The 10,721-nt window shown below is 49.7% G+C and overlaps 1 long non-coding RNA gene across 1 annotated transcript; it reads left to right on the top strand.

Moving 5' to 3' along the window:
* The first annotated feature begins 902 nt into the window (after positions 1–902).
* LOC122208485 lies at positions 903–10,480 on the top strand. The gene is made up of 3 exons (XR_006197249.1): positions 903–953; positions 9,078–9,185; positions 10,336–10,480. It is a non-coding gene; the product is annotated as an uncharacterized LOC122208485 (long non-coding RNA).
* The last annotated feature ends 241 nt before the right edge of the window (positions 10,481–10,721 follow it).

The raw sequence follows: 10,721 nt of genomic DNA, 5'->3' as shown, positions 1-10,721 counted from the left end.
AGTGATCTGCAAACAAATGCAAAAACAACATTTATGTCTCTGAAGGCTTTAGAAGTGAACCCTGTAACATCAGGTAGACAGCGCGCACCAAAACTTATTTTTCTTAGAAAAAAGATTTTTTTACCAGCCTCGCTGGATTATTTATTTTAGAAAGAATTTGGGAATTAATCGGGAAATGTATTTGATTAGAAAGGAATTCTTCATTTTGAGAGATTTTCCAATGCTCTTAAGAGCATGCAGGTTCTTAGTGAAGACTAGGGGGAGAAAACCGGTTTAGGATTTTGCAGGGTTACCTCATCTAATCCTTGTGAATTCACTCTGGGAATAATGCTGTTTTATTTAGAGAGAAAAAAAGAAAATACATTTAGAAAAATCGGGGGTTTCCTCTCTATGAGCCAAATCTGGATTGCCATTCAAACTTTTCCTGGCTGCTTTTCCATGCGGGACAGTTGATCAATAAAGCCAAGCCCAGCCTGCCTTGCTACAGGTTTCACCAGTCAGTGCTTGCAAAACCTTTGTCATTTTCTAAAAATAAAAAAGCTAAAAGTTATTGTAGAAGAAGGGGCTTTTTTTTGTCCCCTGCACAATGTGTCTTTTGTGAGGTTAATGCCATTCTGGGCTCTCGATAGCCCTGGACAATGGGAACTCTCCAGGAGCCTGCAAAGACTCTGGCTTTTTTCTTTCTTGATTTTTTTTTTTTTTTTTAAGGGAAGGATGAAACATTCCTACAGTCCAAACACAACTTCTACTTTGATTAAATAAATATTTATCTTTATTGTAACCATTGTATATTTTTAACTTCAGTTTGTCCGGTTTCTGATTATTATTTTAAATTTTTCATTGGCAACAGTTAATCTTTTTTTTTTCCCTTTCAGTCCAAAGTGCAGGTCAGTGTAAAATGTAGCTGACTGAAAGAAGACTGGTAAATTCTGAATTTTTCCATAATATATCAGGTAAGGAAAATTGTTCAGACCTTCAGGAGTATATTTGTCTCTAATTTATCTGTCTTCACGAATCTTCATAATTGTTGGGGGTTTTTTTTTAAGATGCAGGAAATTTTAATTTCTCCTTGTAGATCTTGAAAACTCACTTAAATGCTATGTATTTATTTTCTCTTAAAAATGTAAATGATACAAGGAGCAAACTTGTAGCTTGTTACACAAAACAGCGCGGAGGAAGTCAGTATCTCCACTGGTATAGGCTATTTGGGGGAAATTCTGGATATAAATGTATTTCATGTTGCAATATAGGAAAATGTCAGCTTAATCTGGTAAATACTTATGCTAATTTTACTCAGTGAATTCGTTATAAGGAGGAGAGGTACCAAGCTTGTATGATTGAATAATGCTTAGGCGATAATCCAGCATCTGTATGGATTATTTTATGTACAAAATGAAAAAGGGGACCAAGAAATTCAGAATCTAAATCCTTCATTTAGCTGGCAAGAGGGCAGAAAATTTTAGACCAATCTGTTTTTAAGACATTTACAGTAGGGAGAGAAAGTAGAATGTAGGCTAAATACTGCATTGATGTATGTATTTCTCTGCCTCTCGCCCAAATGAATGGATAGAAACACAAAGATATATGCATAAATGGGTACATAAATATACATTTGAATGGCTTTAGATGTCTTTGCGTCTCTGTGTGTGCTGTGAATATATGTGCACACAAATATACAAGGTATACATCAATGCAGGTACTATACAGAGCTATGCTGTGTGTGCTCTCTCGCTAGGCGTTTTTGTTTCCAGATCTGTTGGAAGCTACTTTTTTGCAAATATAACATAGAAGTGTTGGTTTAATGATGAAGATGTGAATGGTGAATTTGAGTAAGAGTTTGCTTCCCTGCAATTTTCAGAATCTGGGGTTACAATGTGAGCAGCTATTATTTGGTCCAAGGGTTAAAGATGCCGTGGGCCAGTCTTAAGGGGGAAGAGAGGTGAAGGGGATCTTAGGAGATCTCACTTCCAAAGAGCCTAGATTCTGGACCCTGGGTTTTCTTCTGCTGGGGGGTTGGGGGGACACAACAACAAAAACAAAAACAAAAAAAGGAAGAGGAAGAGAAGGAAAAAAAAAAAAAAAAAAAAAAGCAAGCCCGTGAGGAGGCAGGGGGAGGTTGAAAGGACGCCTCTGCGCACAACTCTAGAGCTAGATCTAAGAGAGGGGTTGCAGGGTGAAGAATGTGCGGGTCCCTTTCTGAATGTGTATTGTTATTCTAAGTCTATTGTATGTATGTGTTACTGTCCTTTCATTTGCCACGACAACATATGGATTCCATAAATGCAGACATGCTGAAGTGCATCTGTCTGGGTAGTTAACACGATCCAAACATCCCTCTTCGTTCCGCTAACTCTGGCTCTTCCTCGGGTTCCCTGGCAGCGCTCCGGGCTGGCCGGCCCTTGCCCCAGGCTCGCAGCACCCTGCAGTCTCGCCCTTTTGTGGTCTCCTGGTGGGATCCAAGGTACCGCGCCCGTGGAGGAGGGCTGCTCCGGTTCCGGGGTCAGAGGCGCCGCTGCCGCCGGCCCCTGAGCGCCAGGGAACGAAAGGGTTAAGCTGCCCAAGCTCTGGGAAGGGGCAGCGTTCATCCCGGAGCGAGGTGCAGCCACCAGCAGCTGTGATTTAGGGGTCAAGTCCGAGATCACCTTTCTCCTGCCTCTGGAAATGGCAGAAGATGAGGTAGGGAGGGAGAAAGTGGAGACAGAGGCAGCCAGGCGCGGCACTTGGCGCTCCATCCATCCGTTCCCTCCCCGAACCTACCAGCCCACCTTGTGACCCCCAGACAAATCGAACAGTTCCCCTTTCTCCTAAGGGTGCGGGGTGAGGTTCTTCTGAGCATCCAGAACTGTTCCATCCCCAGCTGTATCCTACGGCTCAGCCACTGTTATCCAAGCCTCAGAAAGTTTGCTCTTAATGCACCAGAGGAGGAGCAGATGGGTCTGGGCAAAAACTGCTCCCCGTTTGTGGAAAACAGGGGTGCCCTTGGCAGGGTGGGGGGAGTTGGGATGTTGGCGCCAGCCTCGCAGACTCGGGTCATGCTCCTCATAGTCCCTCATCGTCCTGAGCGGATGTACACAGTGGTATCCATTACATGCAGCTTCTTGCTTTCTGCCCATATTCTCGGTCAAAAGCTTTCTTTCCCCCAACTTGGGCAGCCCGGAGAATACTTTTGTCAAAATATTTTTCAAGCCTGAAAGATAACCAACACCCAAATTCAGATTTGCTTGTGAGATGTTTCACTGGCAAAGAGCAAAGCGTCTGAAGTCCCCTTTTGTTTTGGCGCTGCACGGAAGCACCAGGTTGTGGGGCTCAGTGCCCAGGTGATGTCCTGGGGACCCTGGGGGCGTATGTGTGGTGTCCACTAAAGGGGCTTCAACTGAGAAAGAGCTTCCCAAATTCACCCCACGAGGTTGGACTTTAGGACAACGACAGCTCTTTTGGAAAGTTACTCCAAGAAAAAGGAGTTTTTGGTGGGAAAAGAACTGGCTGGAAATGACAGAGAGAACGGAGAATTAGATCCCTGGGGGACGCGAGGCAGGTGGGGGATGCTAAGAGTAGATACGGAGCTGAGCGAGCAAGGAGGTCCACATACAAGGCATGTTGGGCACGGCTGCGCGGAGGCTCGGTGACGCGCGCCCCAGACGCTCCCTCCAGCTGTCAGAGCGAGGGCGAATCACCCCGATTTCCGCTTCTGCTTCCAGGGCCAAGAGTAGACCTGCTGGTCCAGTAGGCAGCTGAGGTCTGTCTTCCTAGCCCCTGCACCCCTAACCCCGCCACAGCCTCCAAACCACGGATATCAAACCAAATTGGCTGCTCGAATCTAGAGAGGTTTCATCCCTGGGGCAAGGGGGAGGGAACAAGCCTTTTTTTTTTTTTTTTCTTTTGAACTCCCGATTCAAAAGAGACCACAACCTACTCTTGAGTGTCATCCCCAATACAAGGATTGTGGGTATGTTTCATTCTTTCATTCTTCCTTCCCTATATCTCAGAAGTAAAACCTTTAAAGAATTAGCCCCAAACTTAGAGCGCTCAGGTCACTGAAAGAGTTCCAAGTGATGAAGCCTGCCCTTCATTTCCAATACATGGTGCACTGTGAAAATGCAGGGCAATTAGTTCCAAGGTTTGAGTCAGATTTCCAGTTTCCTCGGCTCCTTTGCAATGGAAATCTGAGATCCAACCTTGGGGCAGGAGTCGCCTCTGAGTTGGTGGCTCTCTTGGGTTCCACACAGCCTGTACTACTGGCAAGCACTGGCTTGCCTTTTGGTGACCTGGTACCAGAAGTTTGCACTACATCTACAGCCTGGGGCAGGTGAAGAAGAGAACTAGGCTTATCTCTACACAACAAAGTGAACAACTTGAGGGCAAGACCCCCCCAGTCGGGCTGTGTTCACTTTGGGGATTTCCAAGGGCATAACTTGGGGGGGAAAGATCGAGGTTTCTGACTTGCCAGCCAGAGGCAGAAAAAAAGGGATCCTGGAGAGGCACGGGCAGCGGGCTTGGGGGTAGGGCTGACAGCGGGAAAATGAGACCGGGTGCCCATTTGCGTGGCGCCCATGAGGGCTGGCGTGGGGAGTCCGTGCCGTGATAGCACGTGCATTGTTGACACGCAGACACGCAGGCGTGCGCTAATGGAGGGATGCGCGGCTGAGCAGTCCCCGATGCCTGCATTTTTTGCAGGCATGGCTTGTTTAATAGCCAGGGAATTGAGTGCCTTCCCCCCCCCCTTTTTTTTTTTTTTGCTGAGAAATGTAAAAAGGGACCTATACCGTGTATGTATTCTGAAGAAACATGTGCATTTTTTTTTCTTGAGAAATACCTAGCACCATAATATTTCTGATTTAAGGGGCGAGGGAAATCTTTGAAGTGAAGAAAATCAGTGGGGGACGAACTATCTTTTCCTGATTTTTTTTTTCTGTGCCTCTCCTCAAAGCCAGTAATGGGATTTAAAATCAGAGATTCCCAGTTCTCATCCTCCCTCCCATTCCATTTCACTCTCTTCGCCCCAGAAAACATCTGCAGGAACAGACTGCACGTCTAAGGGGGATGGTTTAAAGAGAAACAAGGTTTGGGGCACGCATCAACTTTCCTTTTCTTTTTCAAATGAAGCTGAAAAAAATTCCAAGGACAATTTAAACACCAAACGACATCGAACAGATATTTTTCCAAGGCAAAATTTTTCCAATTCGTTTGTTTCCAATTCTTAGAAATAGAGAAAAAGGCAAACTCGATCTTCCTGCACGCGGATGACACGAAATTTGGGGCCAGCGCTTGGTGAGGGCCGGGGGTGGAGGGCAGGGTACAGCCCCGCAGTCTTGGAGAAATCCAGTGGGTGCCAACCCCGGGGGTGCGCGGGCTGGGGCTCTGGCCAGCTGGGCTCCCCACAGATGTCCAGCGGGCCCAACCTGTGCCAGGACAGTACACAGGGCAGTGGTCCCCTGTGAGCATGGCCACCTCCCTGTTTAATTCCAGGGCTCAGCGGGCCAGCAGGAATATTCGATGCCAGTTTCCTCTGGTCCTGGCATGGGACACGCCCTTTTTACATCTAGTCTCCTGCCCCCTGGGCTCAGCATCATGGACACCAGGCGCTGTTCCCACCTCCCCAGGAACCATGACCTCAAGGATCGCGAGTTTTCCTGAGACTCTGACCACAGCTCACTTAGCCAGGGCATATGTCCTTAATGTCTGGCACACCCAGCCCCATTTTGGGCAATCTTTATTCTTCTGCCGTTTCGGGCTCCTGAGAGGAAGCCTGGGCTCTCAGGCCCCCGGAGAGGCCAGCTGGGGAGCTTAAGCCAGCACAGGTACGTGCTTAGCAAGGCCCCTCACCCCTTCAACTGGCCCCCATGGAACAATTTGAGCATTCCATTACGCCCCTGCGGGGCACCCCCAGAAAAACCCGCAGGCCCGGGAAGAAGAAGGAAAGTCGAAGGTGCAGCTCAGGCCTGAGCTGAGCTGCCCAAGCCCAGTGCCTGCCTCTGGCTTTGATCCTCCTCCCCACCCCTGGCAGCTGGTGGTTTGATTCCCTGTCCACTGCCCTCATTGGGCTTCCCAGCTTCTTTCAGGACACAGGTACCTGTGGGGCGCCAAAGTGGGCGAGCAGCAGCGACCACAGGGGGCAGTTGGGGGCCGCTTCCAGCTCAGGCCAGCCCAGGGAGAGTTGGGAATGGGGAGGCACCCCCCCCCCCCCCACCCCGACCTGGGGCCCTGCTCACCACTAAGGCTGACCAGACACTGGGCTAGCCAAGAAGGTGGGACTGGATGCTTAGAGTTAGCGAGGGCCTGGCTTGAGGAGTGCCGTGTCTGCGTGTTTAGTTCTGTAGACCTCCCTCCCTCTCTTTGGTTTGGGAGCGCTGCAGCAGGAAGAAGTGCTCCGAACAACACTTCAGCCCCGACACTTGAATGCTAAAGGTTAAACTCACAGCCTTCAGGGAAGGGCTTCCTGCCAAGTGGAACAAATGCACTCTGCCACAGGCTCTCCCCCACCTCGCCCTCGCCCCTGCAGGTACAGCTGACGTCAGAGCCCCTCACAGATTGTGCACTTCAGTGAGAGGTGCCCCGGGGCGCTGGTCTTCTCACCTCCACCCATCTCCAGGGAACCTCTCCTTCCTTCTCTCCCCCATCATTTTGCCTGTGGCTATTTGGACCTCACTTTGGTCTAGGGATCCCTGACTTATGGGTTCCAACTAGTTCCTACTGTGGAGTTGGAATGACCTCTATCTACATTGCAACAGGCATGCAAGGTTCACACATGTGGGCACTTTGAGAGAAACCACACTTGTCCCCCTCGTTCCTTTGTTCTGGGTACTTGGTGGCCCCTGCAACTTGGTGCAGGCAAAACTAGAGCTAATACACTCAACTTAGTGGCCAGCATTGGAAGGGCGTACAGGGAGACCCTGACTGTAAGGAGGCAGGTAGAGGAGAGATTTTTAGACTGGGAAGCTTCCCCAGAAAGAACACCCATGGGGGTCTCTATGGCAGGAACCCTTTCCCTTTCCCTCCTGACCCCATCCCCCCAATGATGGTGAGATTCAGTTCTGCACCCTTAACGAGGGCATTCCAGGAGGAGACCAGTGGTGTCTTAAGGGGGACGGAGGTTAGCTCTTAGGAGCCTGGCAAATTCGCCCTTTTCTCGTCCTCCTTACCTTTGTTGAAAACCCTACATTTGGTGAGCACCCACCATGTGTTAGTCCCTTGGCAGACACTTTACATGAATCGCATTCAATACTCCCAGTAGCCTTGGGAAACTGGTATTATTAGTCCCATTTTATAGATGAGGAATATCAGATTCAGAGAGACTGAGATCACACAGCCATTTAAGTGGCTCAGCTTGAATTCGAACGCGGCACCATTTGGCTTTAAAGCTATTTCTATTACACCGTCTGCTTCTTGTCAAGGTCAGGAGAAGCAGGGGCTCAAGGAAAAATAAGAGGAGAGATGTAGTGCACATGGGCTGAGAAGGGGGAAAGAAAAATATTCCGGGAAAGGTTCTCTGGTTTAGATATGGATTCCGGGCTGGGAGACACATCACAGAAAGTCATGGAGGATGTTCTCTAAAGGCCACAGACAGAAATGACAATGAAAAAAGATGAACAAGCCCCCACCCCAGGGTGACAGCAACATAATATCACCCCGAAACAACTGCCAGTGTACCCTTGCGATGGCGGGCCCGCAATGGGCCATACCAGGGCAAGATGGCACCAGGCCTTTTTCTTGTTGTTTTTCTTTGTCAATTTTCTTACTGTGTCTGAAGCTCAGACAAGTTCCTAACTTCTGTGAGTCAGCAGGCTAACAGGAAGGGATGATCAGATGACCAATTACTCAGGAATAAATGTGAGGAAATTCAGAAAGCTGGGGAAGAAGAGAGGGGAGTGACATCCAGATGGCAGGCCTGCGGAGGGGCGCCTGGTCACGCTGGGGCTTGCTCCTGGAGCTCTCAGGTTCCGACTGCCTGTGTGGCATGAATTGCAGCAGCAGGCCCGCAGCCCCCTCAGAACAAAAATGCCCGGTTTGTGGTACTGAGGTTTGGCTATGGGAGAGTCTTCAGCCAACTCTGGCCAAGGCATGTGTGACCAGGTACTGAAGTCCTCCTTCCGGGGCTTCTGCAGCGAGGGGATGGGGCAGTTAGGTCAGTGGCATAGGCTGACATCTCTTTGCTGCGGTTAGCTGTCTCGTCTTGGGCTGAAGCAGAGTGGGTAACCGGGCAGGACTGGCCAGGCCCACACCGAGGGGCTGCCGAAGCCTTGTTAAGGAAGTGCTCCTGACCAGGCAATCCAATTACATAATGCCACAAAAATAACTCTGGGCTGGGATCTTGTCAGAGTGACGTATTTTGTTAGCAGAGAGGGGTATCAAATATCTATCTTTCAATCCAAGGGCTGAAAGTACACTTGTGGTGCTGATGGGCTCCTCCTCCTCCCAGGGCCCAAGGAAGGTTGGGGGCGGGGAGGGACAGGAGGCAAGGATGCCCAGTCCCCTCCCCCTCCTCTTTTTTCCCCAGGTGCAACAAAAGCCAACTCTTCAGTTTCCGCTGTATTCTGCCAGCTCCCAAGTCCATGTACAGAGTCACATCCACTCAAATTTGTCTTGCAGTCATCTCTGCTATAAACGGCTCAGGGACAGTTAAGAGAAAGAAATGAGGGTGGGGGAACCGTGGAAGAAAGATGATAGGGAATGAAAGGGGTTTGCTGCTCTGTTTGTTGGTGGAACAGGATGGACATGAGTTATCTTATTATAACTAGACTGGGCCTCCCACTACAGTTGACCAACTAGCCCCACTTTGCCCAAGACTGTTCCAGATTTAAAACTGCATCCCAGGAATCCCCTCAGCTCTAGAAACTGGGATAGTTCGTCACTCTCCTCACAGGTTTGGCCAAATTTCCACAAGGATGTAGAAAATTATGACCAAAATGAGGTAGTTCATTTCAATTCCGAATCATTCAAAGAACAACCTAAAGAAGCTATTTCATCAGAGAGGCAAAGGCCCCATTTCCAGGAAATTTGAAGAAAGAGCCTCTCACCATTTTGGACTCTAGAGCTTTCCAGGTGGAAAAATCACCTGTTCCATCTACTCTGCTTTTCAGATAAAGTTTCCAGACATGCTTCCACCATTCTACAATGCCCTGAACTCCCGCCACGGTTTGGATGGGGATTGGTTTTATATCCCTTTGAAAAAACTGCTTGAGTCACAGGTAGGACTTTTTGTCACCTCATCACTTTCCTGGGTCTCCATTCCTCCCTGTGGTACCAGGGTCACATTCGGAGCTGTATCCTAGGAGAATATATTCACCTAGGGCCTGTTAGCATTTCCTTTTTCCTAATATGGATCATCACAGCATCCGATCCTTTTATTGTAAACCGCGGCGGCCTTCCAAGCCATCCTGGATCTAGACCCATCTGACCCCCACCCCCTTGGAAGGAGACAAATGAGGATAAGCAATCCCCTACCCAAGACACTCTCACAGCATCTGAGCTTGGACGTGCACACATCCCCACCTCCATTCTCTTTTGAAATCAAAGCGTCTCAAAAGTCCTAGAGCTAATTATAAAAGCAAATAGCTTTCCCTCCCTGAGTCATAGTCCTTGGCTCATAAAAAGGCAATTCCACTCGGAGACCACCTTGTCGCAAACACGAAAACCAGCTCGGTCAGGGCGCAGCAGAGAGGAAAGGGTGAAGCGCCAGCGCCTCCACCCTCCCCCAGCAGGCTCTGCCTTTATGGAGTCTATTTCCAGTCTGTTTACCTGGCAAGGCCCACGTGACCAATCCAGAAGGAAATGCTGACATCACTGTCTCTCTCTCACACATGTGCGCCTCCCTCCCTCCCGCCGGCCGTGCCTGCGTTCCGGCGTCCAGCCTCTGCGCCTCGTGCGGCGCACGGCCCCTCCCCCCGCACTCGCGCCTTCTCCCACTTATTTCTCTGTCTTTCTCTGTCACACTTTCCTTTGTTTTCTTTCTCCTTGTAGGCCGCCTCTTAGACCGTCTCGGGCGCGCACGCACACGCGCGCACACACACGCAGACTTCTGGGAACCCTTTTTCCTTCTCTTCAACAAGCCTTTTTCTTCCTCTTCCAATCTCTTTCACGTCCGTGGCCACTGAATCTTCGCTGTTTTAAAAACAAACTTCCTCTTTCTGTATAGATTGGAGATTTATTAAAAAAAAAAAAAAAAAGAAAACAAAGCAAAAACCTCTGGAAGGCCTGGAAAACCTTCCAGGCCAAGGGTGGGGGGAGGGCAGAGCAAGGCCGCTCCGTTCAGCCACTCAATTTCCTGCTCCAGTGGACTTGGAGATTTAGGTGTTGGGGGTTTGGTCAAACATGCCTTCTTTATTTATTTGTTTGCAGCCTTCGTTCTTCCAGCTTCCCTCCCACGCTTCCTCACGGCTGCAGGATGGGGTGCCTTCCCTTCCCCACGGCCGGCCCACAGGGTCCCAGCGGCTCTTGGCCTTGGCGGGGCCACCGAGCACACGCACCTCGCTGCAGCTGCCGCTACTCCTTCTGTCTGGGGCTGAGGGGGCGTCTCGGCGTCTTCCCAACCTGGAGAGCTGGGAAGACGATGGAGGCAGAGAGGAGGGGGCAGTGGTCAGCGCAGGTGCCTGCTGCCTGTTCGGAGGGCTATTTATAGGAGGAGCCAAGTGGCAGGGCTCTGGGGTCCGGCTGCTCCCGGACAGCTTGCTTGGTGCACGTGGGCTCAGAGCCAAAGCCTGCAGTTTAGAGGAAATGTTTAATAA

This window comes from Panthera leo, chromosome E2 (assembly GCF_018350215.1).
Source record: "Panthera leo isolate Ple1 chromosome E2, P.leo_Ple1_pat1.1, whole genome shotgun sequence".
Lineage (NCBI taxonomy): Eukaryota > Metazoa > Chordata > Mammalia > Carnivora > Felidae > Panthera > Panthera leo.
The sequence above is the reverse complement of the archived record's forward strand: the minus strand, read 5'-3'. Positions and strand labels throughout refer to the sequence as shown.